The sequence below is a fragment of the Pinus tabuliformis genome, chromosome 2_1, assembly GCF_031772625.1.
Source record: "Pinus tabuliformis cultivar Carrire ecotype Pingquan chromosome 2_1, CPIR1, whole genome shotgun sequence".
NCBI classification, from domain to species: domain Eukaryota; kingdom Viridiplantae; phylum Streptophyta; class Pinopsida; order Pinales; family Pinaceae; genus Pinus; species Pinus tabuliformis.
Window position 1 is genome coordinate 134,148,641 of NC_142299.1, and position 26,398 is coordinate 134,175,038.

A 26,398-nucleotide genomic window follows, 5' to 3' on the forward strand; every position below is an offset into this window, starting at 1 on the left:
AACTATAATAGTAGTCGTTCATTAATGAATAATAGACAGGAAAAGTTACAACCAAGGTTCTCACGTTGAACCTCTCCTCTGGCTGGGCGAGCAACTACATGTGTCTTGCAATGTACCTCCTCTCCGGCAGCATAACCTCTCTATGCTTCACTATCACTCACGACAAGCGTAACCACAACTAGCATTCCTCCAAGAACTCCAAAAACTCAAGAACTCCCCCTATCTAATGCATGAGGAAAGATATTTATAGATGGAGAAGGTAGAAAGATTCGATGAACCAGGACACCCATTGTGGATTGGCATTATCTCTGAAAAAGCCACTGTGGATAGATGTCAAGGATAGATGATGACTCTCGACCTCTATCTGGTGGATTTTACCCTCAAAAGACTTCGTGATCTAAAGGGAAAAAGCAGATGGGCGTGCGTTTGTCAAAAATCATTACCAAACTAGGCTGGCGCGGGTGTTGTTCTGTGACAGAGCACCAATGGTCGCGCCCTCTTTTGAGGATCTCAGTGATTGGCGCGGGTAAGATACTGAGGACCTGCGCCGATGGAAAAAGAGTACTTTCCAGGGATAATTTGCATAAGGTGTCTTCAGGGAACATGAAGTACATACTCAGGGGAACATAATGCAAGCGTTTTTGGGTTATGTCACTGCTCACAGGTCCTGGAATGCGTCCTCCAATGTATGGAAACAGGGCGATAGGGACGGTGACCAATGGTGACAAATTACTGCGTAACAGATGCCCCCTAAAGCATGAAGTCCGAGAGGTAGAGAGAGGGGTGAAATTCTTTACAAGAACACACAAGAACACATATAGCTGCCGCCGAGGATCTGCATTAAGAGACACGACTGATAGTTCAATTACATGATGTACGTGGTATGGTTGCAGCCATCCATAAGAGAGTACATAAATAATCTAGATCCATAGTATGGATGCAGCCATCTGGTTAGGATCAATGAATTGACTCAGGTATGGTCGCAACCATCCAGTGAATGAGTCATGTATCAAGAATCACGCCTGGATTACAACAGACACAATCTAGGGTCTTGCGCTCCATCTCGACCCGAACAAGAGTACAATTTCAAGCATGCGAATATATGAGCTGAAGTCGAACATGCATGAACATCGTCTGATTACCAGTCAATAGTGGAAATCGTTAACAGACGCGAGAGGTACCACCAATAGTGACAATGGCCCTCAAGGTACTATAGGTACAATCTACGGCGTGCGAATTAGTGATCTGAAGTCGAACACCCGTAGAATCATTCGATCGGAGGCCAATGATGAAAACCTCACGTTGAACACGAAGAACCTGCCATTGAGGCATGCAGGCTCCAAGGCACCGGAAGGGAGTCTCTAGATCAGCTTCTGGGATAATGAGCTGAAGTCGACAGGAAGTGACCTTGATCGAAGGTGGGCCATAATGTTTCCCACATCATCGACACGAGACAAAGAGATAATGTTGTGAATCAAGATCATGTGAACTATCAGATGGAGGTTGTTTCTTTTCAGAGGTCAACTTCTCTTGAACATATCGGCGGCACATTAATGGAATTGGCAGTATTTGACATCAATGTATCAAAGGTCATCATGACGAGGCAATGAGTAGATGAGAGGTCAAATAGGGTACCCAAGTCCATGGAAGAAAGTGAAAAATATGAGATGAGATATCCCCACCCTGGACACGAAAGCAGAAAAGTTCCATGTTCAAGAGCGACATACTGCCGACACGATAATAATTATGGTTCCAAAATTTTCTTTTCCCCCACCATTTCTGGCGAGTACCCCAGTTATTTTTAACAAGCTTGATGGGGATAGCATATGCTTGTGGTGTGTCATTTCGACAAAATCCGATGTCATCAGGTTTTAACGAGTCTGACAAAGGAAGAACTCGACGTCTTTTCATGTTTAGAGAGTTTGGAAAGACAGCAGAAAAGGAAACTCCAGGGGCGTCCTTTTTCGTAAAGTTGTGTCTCTCGGGCCCGAAAAAGTATAAAATAATGCCCGAAAGAACCACCCGACCATTACGATCGAGGAGTACTTTTCATAAATAGTGATTTCGACCTGAAAAAGTAAAAAAGCGGTCAAAACCACGTCGTTTCGTAACCATTAACGAGTTTGAAATGACAAAAACCCGATAATCTTTTTATGTTTTAACGGTCGACAAAAAGAACTTAAAACGACCACCCCTTATTAACATTTAACGAGTCAAGAGGAAAAACTCGGCAATCTTTTCGTTTTTAAATGGTCGGAAAAGAGCTAAAAGCGGACCTCCATTTTTATTCTTTTTAACGAGTCAAAAAGGAAAAATACTCGGCAATCTTTTCATATTTTACGAGTCAGAAAAGAGCGTAAAGGCGACTCGTCCTGAAGGAACGAGTGGTATAAAAGGTAGCAACTGGTTCCGGTAATGGTGGAACTGCTCAAAACATGTAATGGTCAAGAGGCTGGCTAACAAAACCACTCATCGCTGCGGTTCCTCAGGAAAGGATAAACAACCAAGTGAAAGCATATGATCGGCCAAAGAGATGGTGGCGATGGAATGAAAACAACTAAGGCTCATCTAGCAGAATTTAGCAGATAAAAGGCAATCACGGGATGTAAATCAGGTATGGGTTCATTTTTACACAAGCTTGAACCATGGAGAACTTTGCTTGGATTCAGTTTCATGTTTACACAAGCTTGAAACGAAAAACTATGATTGCTATAAATTTGCATGCCCCTAGCATGATAATGCAAATCGAGGTGCATGCCCCCCAAGCTTCATGGCATTCACGGAGTGGATGGAATGAAGGTTCACTTGGAAAGACTCGATTTTGAAAAGGAGGATGCATGCCCCCCGGGCTTCAGTCACGCGCCCGGGTCAGCTGTCGTCATCAGAATGACGGGCTGGATGTTGAGGCATTTCCTGTGGAAATAAGACCATTTAGGAATGGTAGATGACTATATGTGAAGTGTGAACCGGGGAACGAAAGTTGGTCTACGATCTTGATCGTCCTTCCTTCGTGCGGAAAACACATCACTCTGAAGAGTGAGGACACAATTGCACGTATGCGATAAATATAGTCTCGCCCAAGGAGTAAATTGTAATCTAACGGACCTTGGGCTACCATGACGCCCATTTGAACAGTCTTCCCTTCTAATGTGATAGGTACATTGGGAATAATTCCTAAAGGTCGACTGGTTTCTCGATTAAAACCCGTAAGGTTTCTCATCTCAGGCAGAAGCAGTGGCGAACCAAGTGCTTCCCAAGCTGTTGAAGAAAGGATGCTCACAGGAGATCCCTCATCAATAATGGTACCGACCATAACCATTCGGTAGACTTGGACTATTATTCGAAATGGTATGGAAGCTGGTAACCGAGAATTGCCTAGTTGATCCCAATTGAAGGAAACAACTAGGTTGCTTGGAGGTGACACCAGATAAACGGCCGAAAATGACTCTGACGAACTTCCTTCCTGCTGCGAAGGAATGAGAGGGATGCTCACTTGATCATTAGAGTCTATGTTTATGAATAGAACTTGGACAGTGTGGTCTTCGTTCTTTATAGTGAGAATATCATCTGAGGATGGAACTTCTGAAGGCAAAACCGGGTCAACTGTCATCTGGACCTTTTGAAAGACCGGGTCAACTGTCATCTGGACCTTTGGACTTTCGTTAATATCATCTGAGGATGGAACTTCTGAAGGCAAAACCGGGTCAACTGTCATCTGGAACTTTTGAAAGACAAGGTCAACTGTTATCTGGACCTTTGGACTTTCGTCTGGTTTGGATTCAGGTGGTTCATCCTTGATGATAAACACTCCCGGAACAAAGTGGTGCATAGACGATGAACGTAAATCAACACTCTTTCCAACCAGGGACTGGTCTGGAACAGGCTGAGCACAGCCAGGTTCAGGAAGAGAAGGCTGGACCAAAGAGGAATCATGCTTGATCTCTTGGTTAGCAGAGAAATGATCTGTAGTTGTAAAAAGACGCTGATATCCAGCGGGTAGTTGTGGTAAGGGAGCTGACAGACTTTCCAAAAGACGGGAGGCTTCATCCATAAGTGGACAAAGGCGAAGGAGATGATTACCTTCACAAAGTCGACAAGGGAAACGAACCTTCCCTTTTCCCTTACCAGCTTATAAGGTATCGCCAATCTGCGACGACGAGGGGCGAGTCGGGTCATGGGACCATATATCTAGGACCCTGGGGATACCAGGACAATTAGTAAGAAAATGGTCCTCCTTGCATAATCGACAAGGAAACTTAGCCTTCCGCGGAGGAGCAGAAGGTGGCTCTACTTCAGGTATACTCGGGGTAGATGCGACCTTTCCCTTGGGAGACTTCTTCTTTTTGGTCTTCTTCTTCTTCTTCTTAGCCACCTGGTTACTTAAATCCAGAGTTTCACCAGGCGAAGTAGAAGATGAGGACGCAGCAATAGGCGAAGAAGGGGAGGGGTCCACCTTGGAATCAACATGATGTTGTTCGGGTGGAGGAGGTGGTGGTGGAACAGGAGTTATCACACTTGAGACCACCGAGTTTGAAAACAACCATACGGGCAAACCGATGGTTAATCCAGGCAAAGACAAAGTTGCGATATACTGAACACCGACATTTCCAACAGAAGGAAATGGACTAGGGTTTCCAACAGGGGGAACACCTTGGCTGGTGGACTCAGGGAAGGATGCCATTGAGCGAGAAAGAATCCTACTCAAGCTATCGCAAACAAAATCTAATGGGAAATGTTATCGTGTCCAATAAATTTTAAGACACGGAACTTAACCTTTTCATATTTTAAGAGTCGAGAAAAGGATAAAAGATGACTCTAGTCTCCTTCGAATTTTTAATGAGCACGAAGTGACAAGACGCTCATAGGCACCTTTTCTTTTAGAGAGTCTGAAAAGGATCAAAAGTGACTACTCTGGAGACTCTAGGGAAAAAGGTTTACCAAACAATCCGTAAAACTGCTTATACACCTCGGCAATCAGATGAAAACCAAGGACTTCCCGTACTGCAGTCAATCTTCCCGAATGCTGTGTTCAGTGCATTACGGCTTATAAGGCGGCAGACTCGGCTTCCTATGGTCCATAAAGGATGGTAGCCTAGTGGGGTCTCCCGTATATACGCGACGGTACGTGGGAGCTCAGTCCGTATTGGCACCTATCGTTTCATCGTGGAGGAATCACCCAACCACTCGACGGTAAGCTACTAGGTTTAAAGACTCCGGAACACGTCTCTAACCTAGACCTCTAGAATGTTTGCGTTATGTTCCAATGCATTGTTATGTTCATTGAGTTTATTTTATCTTCAATTATGTTTCAGTTTTTGGTCCTACCGTATGTGATATCTCAAAAGCTTCTTAGATGCAAACTACATGCCAAAACTTTACCATTTCATTCCATGAATTCTATCTACAGGAGGGTTGAGATCTTTACACAAACGAAATGATCACGCAGCAAACAACAACGATCCTAATGCAGCTAATAACAAGAAATGAATTTTTTTTTTCTTTTTCTTTTTAATAGCAACAAATAACAATAAACGCTAGCTAATATGATGCAAAAGATCTTTTGTTTTTCTTTCCTTTAAGATGGCATGATGCATTTAAACAAATCTTAAGAGATATTCACAAGTGTACACAATCCAAGTTTACTCAATGAAATAGAACCAATTCTGAAACACCAAAATGAACGATGCAAGCAAGGAAAAACACAAAGACTTTCAATGAACCATGTAATCTAAGTTCAAATGAAGTCGAGCAAAAGCCAAAGAGGCTAGAAGTGAATCACCCAAAGCATAGAAGACCAAGCTTTAACAAACCACTAGATAGGTGCAGAACACAACCAACAAGTTGACTGGAAAATCAAAAGACCGAAACTTCCCACAGAAGGCTAGACACGCGAAGCCACTAGATGTTCTAGGGCTAGGACGAAAATCAATAGAAATAAGCAAACAATTGAAGGATAAAGGCAAAACCAGTCAAACAGAGGTTCAACACACTTCCAGAGGCTGTAAGAGATATAGAAAGATAAAAATCTGAGTTGAAAGAGCTTCAAACCAACACACAGGCAAAATTCACAGGGCTGGCGCGACTGTCAGCCTGCAACTTGCGCTACCAAAGAATTGGTGCGAGTTGCTGTTAAGCAACATGCACCAACTGGCGCGACTGTCAGAGTAAAAACCGCGCCAACTAAGCTTTCCGGCTAAAAAAATAACTAACACGACCCTAGGTCGGGCCGACAGTGTTCAGATGGATCAATCAGTAAATAACAATCTCAAAACTGACCCAGAAAGCTCATTCACTCAAGCAAGCAAGAGAAAATTAACATTCAAGACAAACTCCAAATAGCTTCTCCCCAGTGGAGTCGCCAAATTGTTGGATAGGTAAATCCCCTCTGCGGACAGAGGCGATCCCACTAGCCTAAAACAGAACTAGCCACAATCGATTCACACTGCCACGCAAGTTCCTAGTTGTACATTAAAGGTGAATTAAGAAGACCAACCTGGAATCCAACGCTATAGTCGAAGCAGAGTTGGTATGCCTGCTCCCTCACTCCGGCAGGTCACAATCCTTGCGATCCTTGCAAACGGACACCTACACATGCAAAGGAAGAAACACAATACAAGTATAAAATCCACCAAGGCACAACTATATTTCAGTCAGAAAGGAAATAAATCAAACATCACTATAATAGACAATGAGATTGGAACTATAATAGTAGTCGTTCATTAATGAATAATAGACAGGAAAAGTTACAACCAAGGTTCTGACGTTGAACCTCTCCTCTGGCTGGGCGAGCAACTATATGTGTCTTGCAATGTACCTCCTCTCCGACAGCATAACCTCTCTATGCTTCACTATCACTCACGACAAGCGTAACCACAACTAGCATTCCTCCAAGAACTCCAAAAACTCAAGAACTCCCCCTGTCTAATGCATGAGGACAGATATTTATAGATGGAGAAGGTAGAAAGATTCGATGAACCAGGACACCCATTGTGGATTGGCATTATCTCTGAAAAAGCCACTGTGGATAGATGTCAAGGATAGATGATGACTCTCGACCTCTATCCGGTGGATTTTACCCTCAAAAGACTTCGTGATCTGAAGGGAAAAAGCAGATGGGCGTGCGTTTGTCAAAAATCATTACCAAACTGGGCTGGCGCGGGTGTTGTTCTGTGACAGAGCGCCAATGGTCGCGCCCTCTTTTGAGGATCTCAGTGATTGGCGCGGGTAAGATACTGTGGACCTGCGCCAATGGAAAAAGAGTACTTTCCAGGGATAATTTGCAGAAGGTGTCTTCAGGGAACATGAAGTACATACTCAGGGGAACATAATGCAAGCATTTTTGGGTTATGTCACTGCTCACAGGTCCCAGGATGCGTCCTCCAATGTATGGAAACAGGGCGATAGGGACGGTGACCAATGGTGACAAATTACTGCGTAACACCATCCGTAACCCAGCAATTCATCACATGTTCCTTAGAGTTTTTATTTTGGAAAGTTATTTTGAATTTATTTAATATCAGTATATTTCCAGAAATCTAAACACATTAACTGACTCTCTAGTGAACTATGTGTTAAATAGACATTTGCAACATATGTAAAGTAAACATTTTCAAATTCACATCAGCATTTGAATAGGATTGCATCACTTAACCATAATAAAACTATGAAAGTCAAATAGATAGTTGTAGATAGCTGTATATAAGTTTTTACAAATAGTTTGTGTCCAAGACAAAAATTGGTCATCTGACCCAAAAAATTCAAAAATGTATGCAGAAAATATCCAAGTAAACTAGTGCTGCTCATGATAACAGGTCACAGCCTATGCTATCATGCGTAGGAGTCTTATCCAATGACTAAGCACACCAATGGTATGGCGTTGCAATCGCATAGGTAACTCCTCGATCCAAACATCTGTAATACCAAGGGTCAAACCCTCTATATGATCCTGTAGCTCGGCCAAGGTCTTTGCTAAATCCAAGTCCCAGATAACTTCTCTCCCAACAACTCTCTGTATTGGCGCACCTTCCTCTCATTGGCATCCCACAAGTCGAACAGATCCAACATCTGCATACATATAAAAATGTTTGTTTAGTCTTGGCAATAATAATAAAAAACAACAAAGTAGAAACTTTAAAAAGAAAAAACATTTTGGTCAAACAATTTACCAATATCACTCCACTACGCTCCAACCAGCAACACCAAATCTGGATCACCACGGAAATCCATTCCTGAATATGGATATTCTGCGAAGGTCATGTCCTGTTGATCAAACCACTCAAAGAAAGTAGAGGAAAATGAGATCAATGATTGGCCAGGATGCCTAGCCATATGATCTACCGACCTCTACATCCGTGGGTCTCTAGGTCCTGGTACTCCCTGTGAGATGTGTTTTGGCTGCATGAGTGGGATTCTCTCCAAGCAAAAGATAGACCCATAACCAAATTTTTTTGTCTTTCCATTCTTTACCTTGGTCAGTTGTTCTTTCATGGATGGAAGAATTGCCTCACACTAGTTGAATACCTTTGGCTCCAAGCACTCTAAAGCATACTGCATATATGACCTGTTTTCCAAGTGTAAAGTTGCACTGCCAACCAGTTTGGCGAGGGTAAAAAGGATTTTTCTCAATAGTAAATCACTTACATCCCTGATGTTGATCTTTCTATATCTGCTAGGTTGAGCTCCTTCCCAACAGAACTGACGTATATAATCTCTCATTGATTCACCTCCTCTGGTAAATCCTGATAATGAGATGGGGGCACCTCACCTCGACAGTCCAATCAGAACATAAATATCATTGATGGTAAAGGGGATCACTTTGCCCCTAATTTTAAAAACCCGATCAGTGGGATCCAATGAACGAATAAGGTACTGTAAAAGCTTAATTTGTTGCTGCATGCTGGATAATCAAAAATACTTTAGCAACCCATAGTTCCATAGGGCATAAATTGTTCCCTGATCATTCAAGGAAATCATGTATTGTTCTTCATGCTCTCGTTCTCTCAATATAATCACCATTTTGATCCGATGAATGTCTAAAACACAACCATTAGAAAAATTAGGATCCATTTTTTGCAAAAAACAGTTGAAAATTTGGGAGAAAACAACTGTCAAAATTTGGTTTTTGCGCCCATCGTACCCCTCCATTAGAGACAGTGCACTGCAATGCATACTTCCTTCTAGGTGTATGCAATGCAGTGCACCTTTTGATATGGAAAGGGTGTGCTGATCCAGAGTGTGCAAAATCAAACCCTAGGGGCCTCAAAAACCACAAAATTTTGCTTAAAACTGAAAATAAATGGAATAAAATGGAAGAGAATAGGGATATCTCCTACCTGGTCTAGACGGCACGAGAAATGGTCTACTGAATCCTTGTCGTGGCGAAAAAAGTCGTTTGTGCGGACACAACTGACCTCCCTAGGAGTCTAAACTCTCTAGCGACAAACAAGACAAAATGGAGTGATCTTTCTCTAAATATACCTTTTACAACATAAAAACTACAAGTGTTTAGGCTTACCTTATTCCAAAACGCTGTTGTTGTAGTCCGTCCTTGCCGATCCGGATGAGCTCCTCCTTCACATCAATTCCTGCAACCACAAACAATCAAACAATTACCGAGCACTTGCATTTCATATAATAAAACATATATTCAACATGTAGACCAAGGAACACATGAAATAACTCATTAACACAAGCTATTGAGAAAAATAAACCAGTTTGTATTAATAACGAAACAAAGAAACTCTTACAACCTGGCCTTGGTGTTGTGCAAGTTCCTCCCAGGGTCCATCAAGGGTTTTCCTCTACTTTGACAAAGCTCACCCACTTCCAAGTAGAATCAAGCAAAGACAATCTCTCCTTACAAGGTTCTAAATGGGAGACCTAAATCCTGCAGCATTTACCCAAAGAAAATGTATAGCTCCAACCTCCCCTCCCTCTGGCTCAATGTCTTTATTTATAGTGCTGTAAAGAGGTTATTCAGGTCCACCATCAATGGGATAATCCCCCTCTTTGGGTGGGATAGCTCCCTTATTGATGGGATAAGTTCCCCCTTAATAGAGATACATGAACCAACTGGAGGCGCATCCATTTCATCAAACCGACCTCTAGAAGGTTCTAGAAGTAACCACAAGTAACTTTTTTAAGATGAAACTCGCGCATTTTGCCTTTTACAGAAGGAAGCACCTGTCCCTTAACATACAGAGCGTCCAAGGACGCAGCTTTTGTGAACATGGTGAGCGTCCCCGCAGGTAAGGCTAGAGAGAACCTGCGTCCCCAGAGATAAACACATTTTTTACAAGACTTTCTCTCTTCTTTCAGTTTGAGATGGATAACAGAGGCATAAGACTTGCCTAAGAGGGTAGCATGACTGTTGATTGAGCCATACTAACTGTAAGTAGTCAAGGTGACATTTTTTAGTGTAACATATTGCCCCCTAAAGTGCGAAGCCTGGAATAGATTAGGGTTTTGTAATTCTAGGAAGGGTGAAGCGCTTTATCATTTCAAGGATTGTCTTGTGGATGACCTGGTTGGAACCTGCAATTTTCAACACAAAATACATGTATAAGATTATATCATCACTGAGGTAGGCATTCCCATACTCAGATTCAAAACTCTAACTAATGGACTAACTATTCTGATACAGGAATGATCTTGCAGTACATCATTTTTTATAGACTTTTGTAGACACAGTATGGACGCAGCCATCTATTTATGATTAGTCTACATAGATAATGAATACAAAACTCCTCGCAGCCTGGATGGTAGAAACTAGATCCAGGGTCTTCACTTCTACTTCCCGAATTGGTACGATTCTAACCATGTGATTAAATGATCTGATGTCGAACATGTTAGAAACCACTTGATTACCAGTCGATGATGTAAACTGTTAACAAGCGTGAGAGAGACCACCAGTAATGTCAATGGTTCTCAAAGTACCAAGCACAACCCGTGAAATGTGAATAGATGTTTTGATGTCGAACACTTCACGGAATCCTCTGATCGAAAGTCAATGATGTAAACTGACGTCAAAGGCGAGAAACCTGCCATTGATGCATGCAGACTTCAAGGTACTGTCGATTCCTAAGTCATCTTTCCAGATAATGTGTCGATGTCGATAGAAAGCGACCCGTTGCAGGCAAGCCTGCAACACTAAATCATTGTTCAAGTTGAAGAAATGTTGCTGTAAGGACTGACTCAGGGATGGTCAAATGGATGACAAGTATTTTGCGGATGAAAGTTTTGCTTGCAGACCTCTTGAACACATAACGACACGACAGATGGCTTGGTGACGAATAACTCAAAGTTAATCCCCGGAACCCGGTTAAAGACTTTCAAAGTGATTTGGTCAACTGTGAGGTAAAAGATTTCCCAACTCAGGTGAATGAAAAGTGTCGTGTTCAAGAGTGGTAATAAAGTTTCTTTTGAGACAAAAGGTAACAAATAGGCTCATTCTTCTCTCTTTTCCCCCACCATTTCTGGCAAGTACCTCTTTATTTTTGACAAGCTTGAGGAGGATAACATATGCTTGATTATAAGCTCATCCTTCGGATGAGTCCAACCTAGTTCAAAGTCGAACCCTAGGAAGGAGTGGTTCGTTCCTGTTTGTAATTGAACAGGTCCTTTACTGTAAAAGTTTAACGAGCCCAGTATAGGAGAAACTCGGCGTTTTTCAATTTTAGAGAGTCTGAAAAACTTAAGGAAACTCCACGTTGAACTTTTTCGTAAATTTGTGTCCCTCAAGCCCGAAAAAGTATAAAATAATACCTGGGGGAACCGCTTGATCTTGCGACCAAGGAGTACTTTCATGATAGTGTCGTCGACCTGAAAAGTAAAAAGCGATCAAGGACACGTCGTTTTATTTCCTTATCGAGTTTGAAACGACAAAAACCCGACAATCTTTTCTTGATTTTACGGTCAGAAAAGAGCTAAAAGGGGACCGTCTTTTAATTCCGTTTTAACGAGTGAAAAAGAAACACTCGGCGATCTTTTCATGTTTTAGGAGTTAGAAAAGGGCTTAAAAGATGACTCTGATATTTTTATTTGTGAAAAATGACAATTTCCCTCAAAGTCCTTTTGTCCTGCACAAAAGCAACACATTACTCATACCTGTTTAAAATAGGCAAAAATACGTCGAAAAACATCTTTTCATGGTAAAAAATGAACTAATTCACCCAAAAAACCTATAAAAAGACCTTTTACCATGTCATTTTTACCGTTTGACTTTGGAGGTTGAAAAAGGAGCTTTTGACAAGAAACTTCCCGTGGTCGCTGCGGAAAATCTGACCGTCGGAATCGAACGCCGTCTCATCCAGGTATTTTACACATCCTACTCTGCATTTCTATCCATTTAGAATTAATTTTTAGGTCTTAGTTTCATTTTTTGGGGGGGTTTTGGTTTTGGAATGCGCCTCTCGGCGGACGCAGGTTCCCTTCGGGTGACCTGCGTCCCCCGACTTTTTCTCATACGGGAAAACGGTCAGAAGACGCGGTCCGCCTTCAGGCCATCCGCGTCCGGGCGCTCTGTGCTACAAAGCCAGGGTGCGTCTTCCGAGAAGTGCGCATTTCAAAACCCCAACTCCTTCAAAAAACTACCAAAAATCCTCAAATCAATTTCTAATTGCTATTTTTGATGTGCAGGGCATTAATCATGTTAGACTGTAGAGAAAGAGAGCATGTAGAGGAAGATGAAGCTGCAATAAATCATCAACCTTCCCTGGATGCCCTAAGAGCATGCGGTTTATACAAATATTGGACCATACCGGGCATGAGGGGCCAGGTAAGATTCTTGGAATGGCTGGCTGAGCGATGGAACGTTCAAGAACAATGCTTTTACATAGGAGGGCACCAGCTCGAGATAGAGCCCTCGGATGTATACTTTCTCACTGGCTTGCCAAACAGAGGCGAGCAACTCAATCTTGCGGGGACTAGGCCGGGTGGCCAACCCCTTGATAGTCTCCGCGAGGATTGGTGCACACGTGGGGTTCACCATTCAAAAGGCATAGAGATAAAACACATCACTCTGCCTGAACTCAAAGTCATAGCATTCACGGTCACCAGGATTTGCGGCGCGGCCGCTTTACACATTGCTTCCGGATCCCAAATGCGGATGGCAATTGACTGTTACCAAGGCACCATTTTCAACTGGTGTGAAGCTGTGTCGGCTCATATGAAGAGCCAACTGACCAAGGCAAAGAACGGACGACTAAAAACTTTTGGATATGGGCCTATAGTCGTGAGCTTTGCCTTGGAGAGAGTTCCAATGCTGATCCCTCAGCAACTCACTGTTGATATCTTGGGTCCTCGGGAGCCAAAGCTGATATGATGGGTTGCGGTGATGGCCCGGCATCCTGACGAGGGTGCGGCAGTGGTTCGATTCTCAGATAGTTACTTTCACTGGTTAGAGGACCAGGTTTTTTCGATACAGGACTTTCCGTATGCCGGAATGGATTTCAGAGGTGATCCGGACATGGTTCTTCCACAGGGAGAACAATGGGACGACAGAGGTACTTTTATTTTCACAAGTTTTCTAATTTATGTATTTTTTATTTTTCATATATATCGTCTCAAACTAACAGTAAAATTTTCAAAATGCAGATGTTGGTCCACAGCGTCCAGCCAACCTCCGGCCTTTTGATAGACTACATCCAGCTGCACCGGTACCGGCCCCACAGGACGCGGCTGCTGACGTACTAGCTGAGTTGGAGCATGATCTAGAGTGTCTCACGGCAGACATACCTGAGACTACTATGGACGACATTCCTATCAGGCTTCAGCGTTTCGTAGTCACGGTCCCTGGACCGTTTAGGAGATTTCTGCGTAAGGTAGCCCGCGCAGTGGTGTCATACAGAGAGCACCACCAGTGATTGACTAGTCACTTTTGTAGTCACATGTGACATTTTTGACTTTTTGTACTATCATTTTGCCGATCATAAGGTGTTTTCAACCTATGATCGAAGAAGATGTATATATTTTTGACACACTTCTATCTATATATATATCATTATTACCGGCTTATCCTGTTTAACATGTATGATGAAATGTTTTTAAATTTACTTGCATGATTATTGTAAATGTCTGTCCAACACTCGAGAAGCAATTTCATCTGCTAATGTATTTAAGGACCTTGGAATATGTTGATATTCAATGTAATCAAATTCACGTTCCAAGAGACGCACTCTCAAAAACAACCTTAATAACACAGGATTTCTAATGGCATAAACTCTATTAAGCTGTAATACAACAAGTTCAGAATCTAACCTCACTATCAAACGTCGAATTCCAAATGAAATAGATTCGGATAATAATTCAATCACTGCACTGTATTCTACAATGTTATTCGTTGTTTGACCGAGGCTTACCCCATGCATAGAAACTAACTCGTCAGAGGGTGAATAGATAACCCAAGCTGCGGAAGAGATATTCCGTGTACTACGACAAGCACCATCAGCAAATCCAATGTATGTTTGGAGAGGCGTCGACATCTACAACATCAAGAGTAAAACCAAGATAAGCCAGAATAACGACGAAAAACCACACTCTCTAAGCTAAGCACACTGACTAAACTAACACACTTGCTAGCTAGAAAGAAAATCTAACCTATCTAAAAATTTCTCCATACCCATCATTTTAAGCATAATACCTCTTTAGGTAAAGTCCATTTCTGGGTTTACCCAAAGAGTCCCCATCAAAATCAACTAGCTCATAAGCCCCTTTTGCTAGCTTTCGCTTTACAATGTAGGGTCCATGCCACATGGGAACGAATTTTCCGGCACCTAGCTTATCGTTAGCTTGATCATATAATAGTACTAGGTCTCCTTCCGAAAAACTTCGAGGGGTTACATTTTTATCATACTGAGCTTTCATTCGTTTCGCGTGAGTCTCGATAGCTAAAGTAGCGTCATGTCGAGTCTCATCTAATTTAGCCAAGTATAACAACCGTTTCTCCTCTTCGGAAGTAGCTGGAAGTAATTCGACAACCATTTGAAGTGATGGGATTTCGCATTCAATAGGTAACACAGCTTCTAAGCCATAAACTAGCTGGAAAGGGGTGAAACCTGTTGAATTTTTCACTGAAGTTCGATATGCCCATAGCGCCGAAAATAACATGTTATGCCAATTCGTTCGATGGATACCAATGATCCGTCGAATCATGATGACTAGAACTTTGTTGATTGACTCAACCAAACCGTTGGCTTGCGGATAATAAGGAGTAGAGCTATCGTGGCGCAAACCAAGCTGGCTCGTAAGCTCAGTCATCATGACGTTTCGAAAATGGCTCCCATGGTTAGTAATGATTGCTTGTGGGACACCAAACCTAGTTATGATATGATTGAATACGAAAACTGCAGCTGTCTTGCCGCTTGCGTCGAATGTAGGCATCGCCTCGGCCCATTTAGTAAAATAATCAACCGCGAGGATGATTGTTGGGCTTCAGTTTTGATCTCATTTTGCTTTGATAAACTTATCTAGTTATCCATTTATCCCTCATTTTCACTTCATCCATCTCATTTTAATGAATATTTGATGTCTAATCAGGTATTTAGCTTTAATTTATCAATTTCTAAAGTTTTTATTAAAGTTTGATTTTAAGTGCAATTTTGGCAATTTCAGAAATTCCCCTAATCACTTCACGTTGGATATGGATGCAGGCCACTTCAGCACGAATGGGATGCATGAATAGGAAGCTTGGGAACTAGGACCAAGCCACCTATGCTTGGTTCCAACAGAACGAGTTTTCTTATGCCTTTTTGGAGCTAGTCAATCATGACTAGTCATCCAGAAATCCCATCTAAATAGGGTTGTTTTGGGATTCCATGATATTAGTCATATTTCTTGGGATGATGGAGTTGGATTCGACTTGAATAGGTGGAATAAAGTAGATATGATTATTAGAGTGATTTTAGATCAGTTGGTTTCATGAACTCATTATTTAAGAGCCACACTTTGATGGCTCAACACACTTGACATATGATACTATTATACTGTAATATTTTTGGTTTGAAGACTTGAGTTGGAGACTTATGTTACTTTAATTTTGCTGATCAATACATGTATGTTTTGCTGATCTAAAGCTTCTGATATCATCTTCATAAGTGTGCAAAGCAAGGGTGGAGGGCCCCCACTCCAAGCTAAGTACACTTCCAAGTTAGACTAGTTTTATTTCATTGCAAATCTGGTTGATGATAGCTTTAGTTTTTCAAAGTCTTATTTCAGATTGTATCATGGTTATGAATAGTGATTGATTTAATTTGTTAATGGTTTATTCATCATCTAATTGAGTTGGAAAACAAGTGTTCAAGTTGGGCATTCTCTCTATGAAATGGTGAATTAGAATTAGTCTCTTTCATTTACATGCAAATGGTTTGTTTTCATTTAGATTTATATCTTGAGATGAATGAGTTATTATGGAAAGCTTTGAGTGTCTCTTAAGTTAAGAGCCTTTTTCATGTATGATTTATGCATCTTGAGTCTTTGATTATAATCTCTAATTCATTGAAGTAATACTTGAGGTGGAAGTAGATTTCTTGAGTCAAGAACTCTTCCAATGTTCCCTCTTTTAAGCTGATTGAATCAAGAGTTTTAATATATATTTCTTCTTAGTTTTTAATCATTTATCTTTCAAGCATTGATTATATTAGATCTTCACAAATAGTGGTTTGCCTCCAAGAATAAAACAACCCGGATTGATAGTAAATAATTGTGTTAATTTAGGAACATAAATTAGCCCAACATTTTGGCGCCGTTGCCGGGGAGGCAAATATCAACATAGTCAATAGAACGATAAAATCCAAAATAAAAAAAAACATTAGTTACATTTCATTTCTTTAATTATGTTTCTTTATGCCTAGAGTTAGAGATCCTCAAGGTAGATTTATCAAAAACCCCCCACAAGTAGAGATAGGATCATCACATACACTTGTTACTGGTAATCCAATCACTGAAGAGCTGATTGAAAAACAAAGGAGTGGCCAAAGATTAACCTTGATTGAAAGGCAAACTTTGTCAGCTTGGGAAGCAAGGCAAAAACTCCCCACTTCCGGAAAACCAAAAGAAAAAGGAAAACAACTTGTCTTTCCACCCATCAATCCTCCTATTTTCCCACAAATTGAATCTCCACTTGAAACTCCACCTGAAATTGAAATAAATCAAACAATGGCAGAAGGACATGGATCAGTTCATCTTAATGATAATGAACAAAGAGCTGAAAATGAAAGACAAGAACGAGAATGGAGGAGGAAGAGAGAGGAAGACATGAAAAATGAAAATGATAGGAAACTAGAAAATGATAGAAAAAGACAAGAAGATGGACTTGACCAAGAATCAACATTTGGTTTCCCAATAATAGATACAAGTGCAATACTAGGAGAAGAAGTAAAGATGAAAAACATTCCACCTTCTGTGTTGCCGAACTTCTATGGAATGTCTACAGAAGATCCGGATTCATTCATGTTTGAATTCGATATCTTATGTAGAACATATGGCTATACTGATGATGTCCATAAGCTTCGTCTTTTTCCTGCAACATTAAAAGCAACAGCATTAAAATGGTTTATGGGGTTAGGAGAACAAACAATAGCCTCTTGGGATGATATGCGAACTGTCTTCCTTAAGAAATACCAACCTTATTGTAGATCTAGAGATTCAAAGGAAGATGTGTTTAGAATGACACAGCAAGAAGATGAAAATCTATAAGAATACTTAGAACGGTTTGCATATAATCTTCAGAAGTCTAAACAACATTCCCTAAACCAAGAAACTGTTCGCACAATCTTCCTCAAAAGCATAAGAGATGAATACCTTGACATTTTAAATGTAATGGGTAAAGGAGATATTTCAAATCTTCCATTTGATGAAATTGTCGAGTTATGTCAGAAATATTCTAGAGGAAGATCAAAAACCGGAAGAAGAGAAGTAAGTTCTAAGGCAGCAAAATCAGTTGCAGGAGGGATAACAAGGGCTGAAATAGGAAGTCTATTGGAAAATTTTAAAACAGATCTTTTGAGTACATTAGGGACACAAGTAGATGTGCTAAAGGCAAACAAGAAAAAGGAAGAACAAGAACAAGCCTTAGCAATATTTTGTTCAAAATGTAAGAAGAAACATCCTCTAAGAGACTGTCCTTTAGATAGCATTCAAGTGTGTGGTCTTTGTACAGGCAATCATTCCACTGAAAATTGTGTAACATTGAAAGAATTGCAAACTCCTTCCATGGATGACATGCAAGGAGCAGAAGGTTTCTATTATGTTGCACCAAGAAGACCATGGCCACCTAGAATGCCTCAGCCAAATCAACAACAAATCCCTCAGCAAAATTATGCTTATCCATCTTATAATCCTTGGGCCCCTCCTATGCCATGGCAAGCTTGGCCTCCACAACAATATCCACAACAACCTGGACAAGGTTGGAGAGGATATGGTTATGGAAACCAACAGCCACAACAGTCTCAACAATACCAACAACCTTACCAGCAACAATACCAACAATCATTTCCATATCCTCCATCCATGCCATTTCCGCCACAAAATTCTGCATATCCATTCCAGCAGCAGAATCCACCACCATTATTCCCACAACAACAACAGTTACAGTTACCTTCGAATCAACCCAGACCAACACAATTGCCAGCTCAACCGGTTGCCAATCCAAATAACAAAGTGGACAAATCAGCATACATTGTAGAAGAAGCAGCATATTTTCCAACTTATTCTATTCTTCCTTTAAATGATGTCCATCTAAGGTCTGGAAAAGTAGTTAAAAAGGATTCTCCTCCAATAGTAGAAGAACCAAATGAACAAGGAGAGTCATCTGAAACATTACAACCAAAGATACAAAATCAGAAAGGAACAAATGTTACAACACAAACACCACCTTATCCTGAAAGGTTGGTAGAACAACAAAATCAAAATCAAATAACCCTTCCTGAATTTGATATCTTAGATGAGTTAAGAAATGCATATGTAAAGATTCCTTTGTTGAAAGCTATTAAAGAAATACCCATATATGCAAAAACAATAAAGGAATTATGCATTCGAAAAGAAAGAAAGAAAAAGGATCCTACAACAGTCCAAGTCATTGGAAAATTAGCAAGTCTCATGTCTACTCAACCTATGGTAGAAAAATATATTGACCCTGGTATCCCAATGGTTACCATATCAATAAACAATTTCTCTGTACCAAACACTTTAATAGACTTGGGAGCAGCTATCAATGTAATGACAATGGAGACAATGAAAACTTTGCAATTAAACAACATTAGATCAACTTCAACAGTTTTGGAATTAGCAGATAGATCTAAAGTTGTTCCTGAAGGAATGTTAGAAGATATCATAGTCTCCTTGGACTCATGGGAATATCCTGTTGACTTCCTGATCCTGCAACCAAAGACAAACTTCGGAGGAAATCCTTTAATTTTAGGCAGACCATGGTTAGCCACTGCTGATGCCTTCATAGGATGCAGATCTGGAAGTATGATAATTTCACATGGAGATGAAAAGAAACATATCACTCTTTATTCACCTGCACAATCCACTTCTTTAGAATCAATACTTGAAACCGAAGAAAAGCAACAAACAAAAGCAGTTTTAAGTATAAATCAATTCTTTGATTTTAGAGAAGAAGAAGAGAATGAAGATTTGATGGATCTTTTTATCTCAGAGCCAAGTATTTCAGAGCAGCTTAGAAAAGTTCAATATGAAGCTGCAAATGAACTTCTGAATCAATGTTTTCAGGAAACATGTACTATTCGAACAATGCAAAACTCTTTGGTAGACATCTTTCCTGTAAACACAATCAACAACCCAACCATTAAAACAATTGAGATATATCCTGGAAAACATTTAAATATTGGAACCCAGCTGCAATCACAACAAGAACAAGAGGTAATTGCATTACTACAGAAATACTCAAAAGCATTTGCCTGGGATTACACTGATATGCAAGGAATTCATCCTAATACATGTATCCATCACATCTACACAGATGATAAACTGAAACCTGTTAGACAACCTCAAAGACGAATGAATCCAATGATAAAAGAAATAGTAAAAGAAGAATTACAAAAACTGTTAAATGTTGGATTCATCTATCCTATTTCGGATAGTCAATGGGTTTCTCCACTGGTAGTTGTACCAAAGAAAAATGGAAAGTGGAGGGTATGTGTAGACTATAGAGAGCTAAACAAAGCTACATTAAAAGATCATTTTCCTCTACCATTCATTGATCAGGTGTTAGACTCCTTGGCTGGAAAGAAATACTTTTCTTTCTTGGATGGGTTTAGCGGATACAATCAGATTAGAATAGCAAAGGAAGACCAAGACAAAACTACATTTACATGCCCATGGGGAACCTATGCATACAATGTTTTGCCATTTGGTTTATGCAATGCACCTGCAACTTTTCAAAGAGCAGTGCTTGCGATATTTGCTGATCTAGTCCATGAATGTGTAGAAGTTTATATGGATGACTTCACAGTGTATGGAAACACATATGATGATTGCTTGAACAATCTTGAGAAAGTCTTGAAGAGATGTATTGAAACAAATCTGTCCTTAAGTAACGAAAAATGCTACATAATGTTGACAGAGGGTATAGTGCTGGGACACCATATTTCCGCTTCTGGAATTAAGGTGGATCCAGCTAAAATACAAGTCCTAGTTAACCTGATGCCACCTACAACACAGAAGGAGGTCAGAAGTTTCTTGGGATATGCAGGCTATTATAGACGGTTCATAGAAAACTTTAGCAAAATAGCTCAACCCCTGTTTAAATTATTAGCAAAAGATGTTGAATTTCAATGGACAAATAGCTGTCAGAATGCTTTTCAAATCTTAAAAGATAAGCTGTCAGTGGCACCCATACTTAGAGGACCAAATTGGTCTTTGCCATTTCATATTTCCACTGATGCATCAGATACAACAATAGGTGCCTCTTTGGGACAGAAAGAAAATTTGTTCAACTATGCAATATACTTTATCAGTAAAAATTTAACACCTGCAGAAACAAATTATACAGTCACTGAAAAGGAAATGTTAGCCGTCATACATGCAGTAAACAAATTCAGACATTACATAATAGGATATCAAGTTTTTGTTCACACAGATCATTCAACAATAAAATACTTGATGAACAAACCCATCACTAATGGACGAATTACAAGATGGCTCCTGTTATTGCAAGAATTTAATATTACAATCCAAGACCGGCCAGAAATAGAAAACCAAGTGGCTGACTTTCTTTCCCGTATCCAATCACCAGAAGACCCAAATCCTGTGATAGACAACTTCCCTGATGAGCATCTGTTTGCCATAACAGTGAAAACACCTTGGTTTGCAGATATTGCTAATTACTTGTCATCTGGAAAATTTCCAACTCAATTCACAAGTAAGCAAAGAAAGAAAATTGTTAGAGAAAGTTCTAGATATAGCTGGGTGAATGGTGATTTGTTTTATACTGGTTCAGATCTAATGATTAGAAAGTGTGTGCGTGAAGATGAAATACTAGATATACTCAGGGCATGTCATGACGAACAATGTGGTGGTCATTTTGCAGACAAACGAACAGCATACAAGGTGCTGCAACTGGGCTATTACTGGCCATCTGTCTTCAAGGATTCTAAGGCATATGTCAAACAGTGTGACAGTTTCCAAAGAATAGGGAGACCTATCATGTCAGATGAAATGCCGCTCAAGCCTCAAGTCCTTATTGAGCCATTTGAACAGTGGGCACTTGACTTTGTTGGACCCATTAATCCACCGTCAAATGGAAAAAGATACATTCTGGTATGCACGGATTATGTAACAAAATGGGCAGAAGCCAAAGCCGTGAGCAGAGCAACTGAAGACACAGTGGTCACATTCCTCTTTGAAGAAATTTTTGTGAGATATGGAGTACCTAAACAAATTGTGACAGATCAAGGAACACAGTTTACATCAAAGTTAGTACGGGATCTGACAGAAAAATACAAGATTAAACACAGAAAGTCCACTCCATATCACCCTCAAGCAAATGGTCAAGTAGAATCCACAAATAAGGTCTTAGAAAACATCATGACTAAGACAGTTCAACTGAATAGGAAAGATTGGTCTGAAAAGTTAAAGGATGCATTATGGGCTTACAGAATAACATGGAAAAATACAACTGGGTTTAGTCCATATCAGTTGGTCTATGGGAAAGAAGCCTTATTGCCTATTGAGTTCCAGATACAAACATTTAGACTAGCAGCTGAATTGGGCATAGACTTGACAGAAGCACAACAACAAAGGATCATGGAGCTGAATCAATTGGATGAGCATCGTCAGCAAGCTATAGAGCATACAAGATTGGTACAAGAGCAAAGAATGAAATGGCACGACAGATATATTAAAACCAAGACATTTCAGAAGGGAGACTGGGCCTTGTTATTTGACTCCAAGTTCAAGGATTTCAAGGCAAAATTTACCACACATTGGCTTGGGCCATATGAAATCGAAGAAATCTTTGATAATGGAGCAGTAAAGATAAAGACCATTGACCAGGATCCCACCTCATTTGTTGTAAATGGTCATAGACTGAAAGTTTATCATCAGCCTATTAGTAAAGAGACATTCATGAAACAACTGGTAGAAGAATCAGAACTGGAAATTATGGCTCTGCCATCTTCCAGTTCAGAAAAAGAATAAAGCAACAGATATATATATATATATATATAAAAAAAACAAAACAAAAAAAAAAAAAAACAAAAAAAAAAAATAAAAAAAAATAAATTAAATAAATAAATTGTTTGCTGGTGAAAACCAGGCAACTGGCGCTAAGCAAACACGAATTCATAGGGGAAAACCAGGGAAACCTGGACTCTATGAATTCACTATTCTTGTTTTACTATTCTCACATTATTTCAATGCAGGACCTTTCCACAATTGACTTGAGGACAAGTCAAACATTCAACAAGGGAGAGTCTTGAAGCAAGCTTTTAGCTGTTACAGCTAAGGTGTTATGTTGATCACTTTGGACCTGAAGCAAATTTGTTGCAGCAGAACCTGAAGGGACCTGAGTTGAAACATTATTCAGTGGGACCTGAAGCAAACTTAGATTGCAGCAGATCAAATCATTTCAGAAGTATTGCAAAGGGACCTGAGATAAAATAATATTGCAGTGGGACCTGAAGCAAACTTGTTGCAGCAGCACCAGAATAGAATCGACACAATATTTCAGAAGCATTGCAGAGGGACCTGAAATGAAAAATTATTCAAAGGGACCTGAACAACTCAAGAAGTGCAGCATAGTGAACAAGAAGCAGTAATAAAAAGTCTACTATCCACAACATTTTGGATTCCATTCCACCTGAACAAACAACATTCAACATTCAACCTGTACAAACAACAGCAAGGGAGTAATTTCATAAGCCATTTTTTGTGCTTGAAATTCAAATTTTTTTAGAAACTTCTAGTTTTGATTTAATTGAAGTAAGTATCTGCAAATATTCATTAATATTCATTCCCAGTATATACCCTACATTCCCTATTCATCTTCCATTTCATTTCATTCATATAAACTTTCCCTAGATAGTTTTTTTTAAATGCAAAGAGATCACACTGGGACCACTCTTTTCATATGTACATGAAGTCAAGAATTAGAATGATTATAATTTTAAACATGACCCCATGGTCATTTTAAAATTATAAAAACTATGTTATAAGAATATGCGCTAAAGTTATTAAAGCATTGAATATAAACATTATAGGTTATAAGGTGCTAAAGTGATTTCAAATGAGTATAACCTAATAATGTTTCAAAAGACATAGAGAATGCGCATATATTAAAGACAATGGTTATAAGAGTATTGCGCAAATAATATAAAGACATATTTATATATCCTAAGGCGCATATCCAAATAATCAACAGCATATAACATAGTAATATAAGGACCACGGGCAATGTAATGGTGATAGAAATGAGGCTGTGAACATGCAATATAAAGGTGATATAAGTGAGGCCGTATGCATTCAATGGCAGTGGTAAGTGAACTATGGCGTATATATATATTGCAACATATATCAAATGCACCAAAACCGTAACATTTCCATACGATAGTAAAGGAGCAATAAGACATAAACAAAGATATGACTAAAACTATGATATAACAGTGCGCATGCAAACGTTATATAGTTAAGTCGTAAATCTTATGAATACGTTGTATGGAATGGAGGAAACAAGTTTACGGCATAATTGCACACGCCATATGATAATGATCACACAGTGGTGCTACAGCTAGGTCATATGAATGATAATAATCACGTTATATCATTATCGTGAAAGGTATGGAAGCGGCCAATGCAGCAGTAGTGAATGGAATAAAGACCCATATTCACCACACAGCCCAACTACTCAAAACAGAATACGGTAGGTGACACGGTGTTACACCAGTCAGAGGGTATTGGTTGATGGAAACGGCGGACCATGAGTAATTCAAATGGCCAGCTACCAACGTCTACCAACAATGAACCACAGGGTATACGGAGAAAACGGTCATGAAATAACCATCCCTGCATTGATTCAAACCACCATTTCCTCATTGCCGAGAGCTCAGAGAGTCGGGTTTGTGCCAAAAACAAAGCAAAAGGCGAAGGAGTGAGTTGAGAGGAATTTTAAAGGGAAATTCTGAGGCGAAGAAGCCGAGTTTGGCAAACAAACAAGGTGAGAACTTGAGTGCTTTTCGCTCGGCGACTATAGATAAGATTGAGTCCACCATTACTCACACAGTTTCATTGTTTGACACCAATGCGACTGTCCAAGAAAGAAGGGATTCGAAGGTTTGTTTGCGTCCCACGCGGCCGGTGACAGCCAGGTAACCCCAAAAATCCGGGATAACTCTTTGTATACAGCACGTAGGGAAGGATTGATTAAATGTTAATGCATAGACTGTGGCGTGAAAACAATAATAATCGGCTAAGCATTTAAAATCACTGGTTGCATGCATTACACGATAGAGGGAAATGAGAAATCAAATGCATCCAACATGGTGAGGTGGTTTAAATGACTGAAAGTGAGGGTTGTTGTATTTATAACCACTGTTTGTTGAACTATAGTTTGCCATGAGCCGCCGAGTTTTCAAATGCATATGTATATGTTTTCAATATGCGCCATTGTCATCGACTGTCAAACAAGTCATGAGGGTTTGTGAATACATGGTTGCACCGAACAGAATGTCGACATATGCATTAAATTGAGATTTTAAAAGTGCTGTTGTGTGTATATATGAGTTGTAACGCATTAATATATGCCGTGGGTATTGTCAAAAAGAACAGAGGAATGCTGTAGGGGTGCATGTCAAAACGAGTCTTCAACCGTGTTCATGTTTCACTGTGCGCATATATTCATATATTTGTGCCATTAAAATGCATAGGATTGTCTGCAAATTTGTTGCATGGACTGCAAATCCTAATTGAAATCGACTTTGCATTATTTTGTGCCTTAAGGCCGAGGGTTTCATTGACTGTGTTTCTTTAAAAAAATTTGTTTGCCATTTGTTTTGAGCAGTAAGAATATGAGGCCGAGCGCATGTGAATAGCCCTCTAGGCTCAAAACGTTGTCTGCAATCTTTTGATATTTTTGTGAAATGATGAGAGGGTTTAGGCCGAGAGCAAAAGTTGCTGGTATAAACAGTCATGTTTTAAATTTTTTTTTGAAAGGCCAGTGCAATTTGCGCATTAAACACAGTCAATATTTGTGAATTTTTGAGAGGCCGAGAGTAATTTTTGCATTATACAGTCATGTTTTCTTTCATTATGGATAAACAAGGAATGTTTTGAGGAACTGTTAAGAGGCCGAGAGCAAAAATTTCCATTGTAAATACACAGAGAATGTTTGAGGAAGCCGAGAACAAAAATTTTTCTTATGTTTTTATTTAAATACACAGTAACACATGATTGGGAAAACATGGTTAATTCTATATGTGTATTTACTTTCTAAAAACATACAGAGGGCAGTATATTGATAATGGATATTCAGGTGTGGTGTGCCTTGAAACAGGGGTTTGAAACAGGTTTATACAGAGGAAAGACAGCAGAGATTTAAAGTTGAATCAGAGAGGGCAGGTAAGCCTCATTGCTTCTACAATTTCATTTAAAAACAATCATCATTATCCTTGTCAAAATGAAGTTAGTAACAGCAGAAGATTATATTTATTGGTTCACAGAAATCATGACAAACCGGGTAGAACCGAGATTCCAAATAGAAAGTTGGAGCAAAGAAACTGTAGAAAAATTATATCAGTCAGGAATGATAGGATTTCTACAGAAGTTTAATGGTCATTCAGAACAGATAACTAAGGAGTTCATCAATAATTTCAGTCAAGACAAAACTCAAGTAGGTGAACTCAGTATTCCCGTAACTCAGGAGTTCTTATCCAAAGCCTTAGAGTTG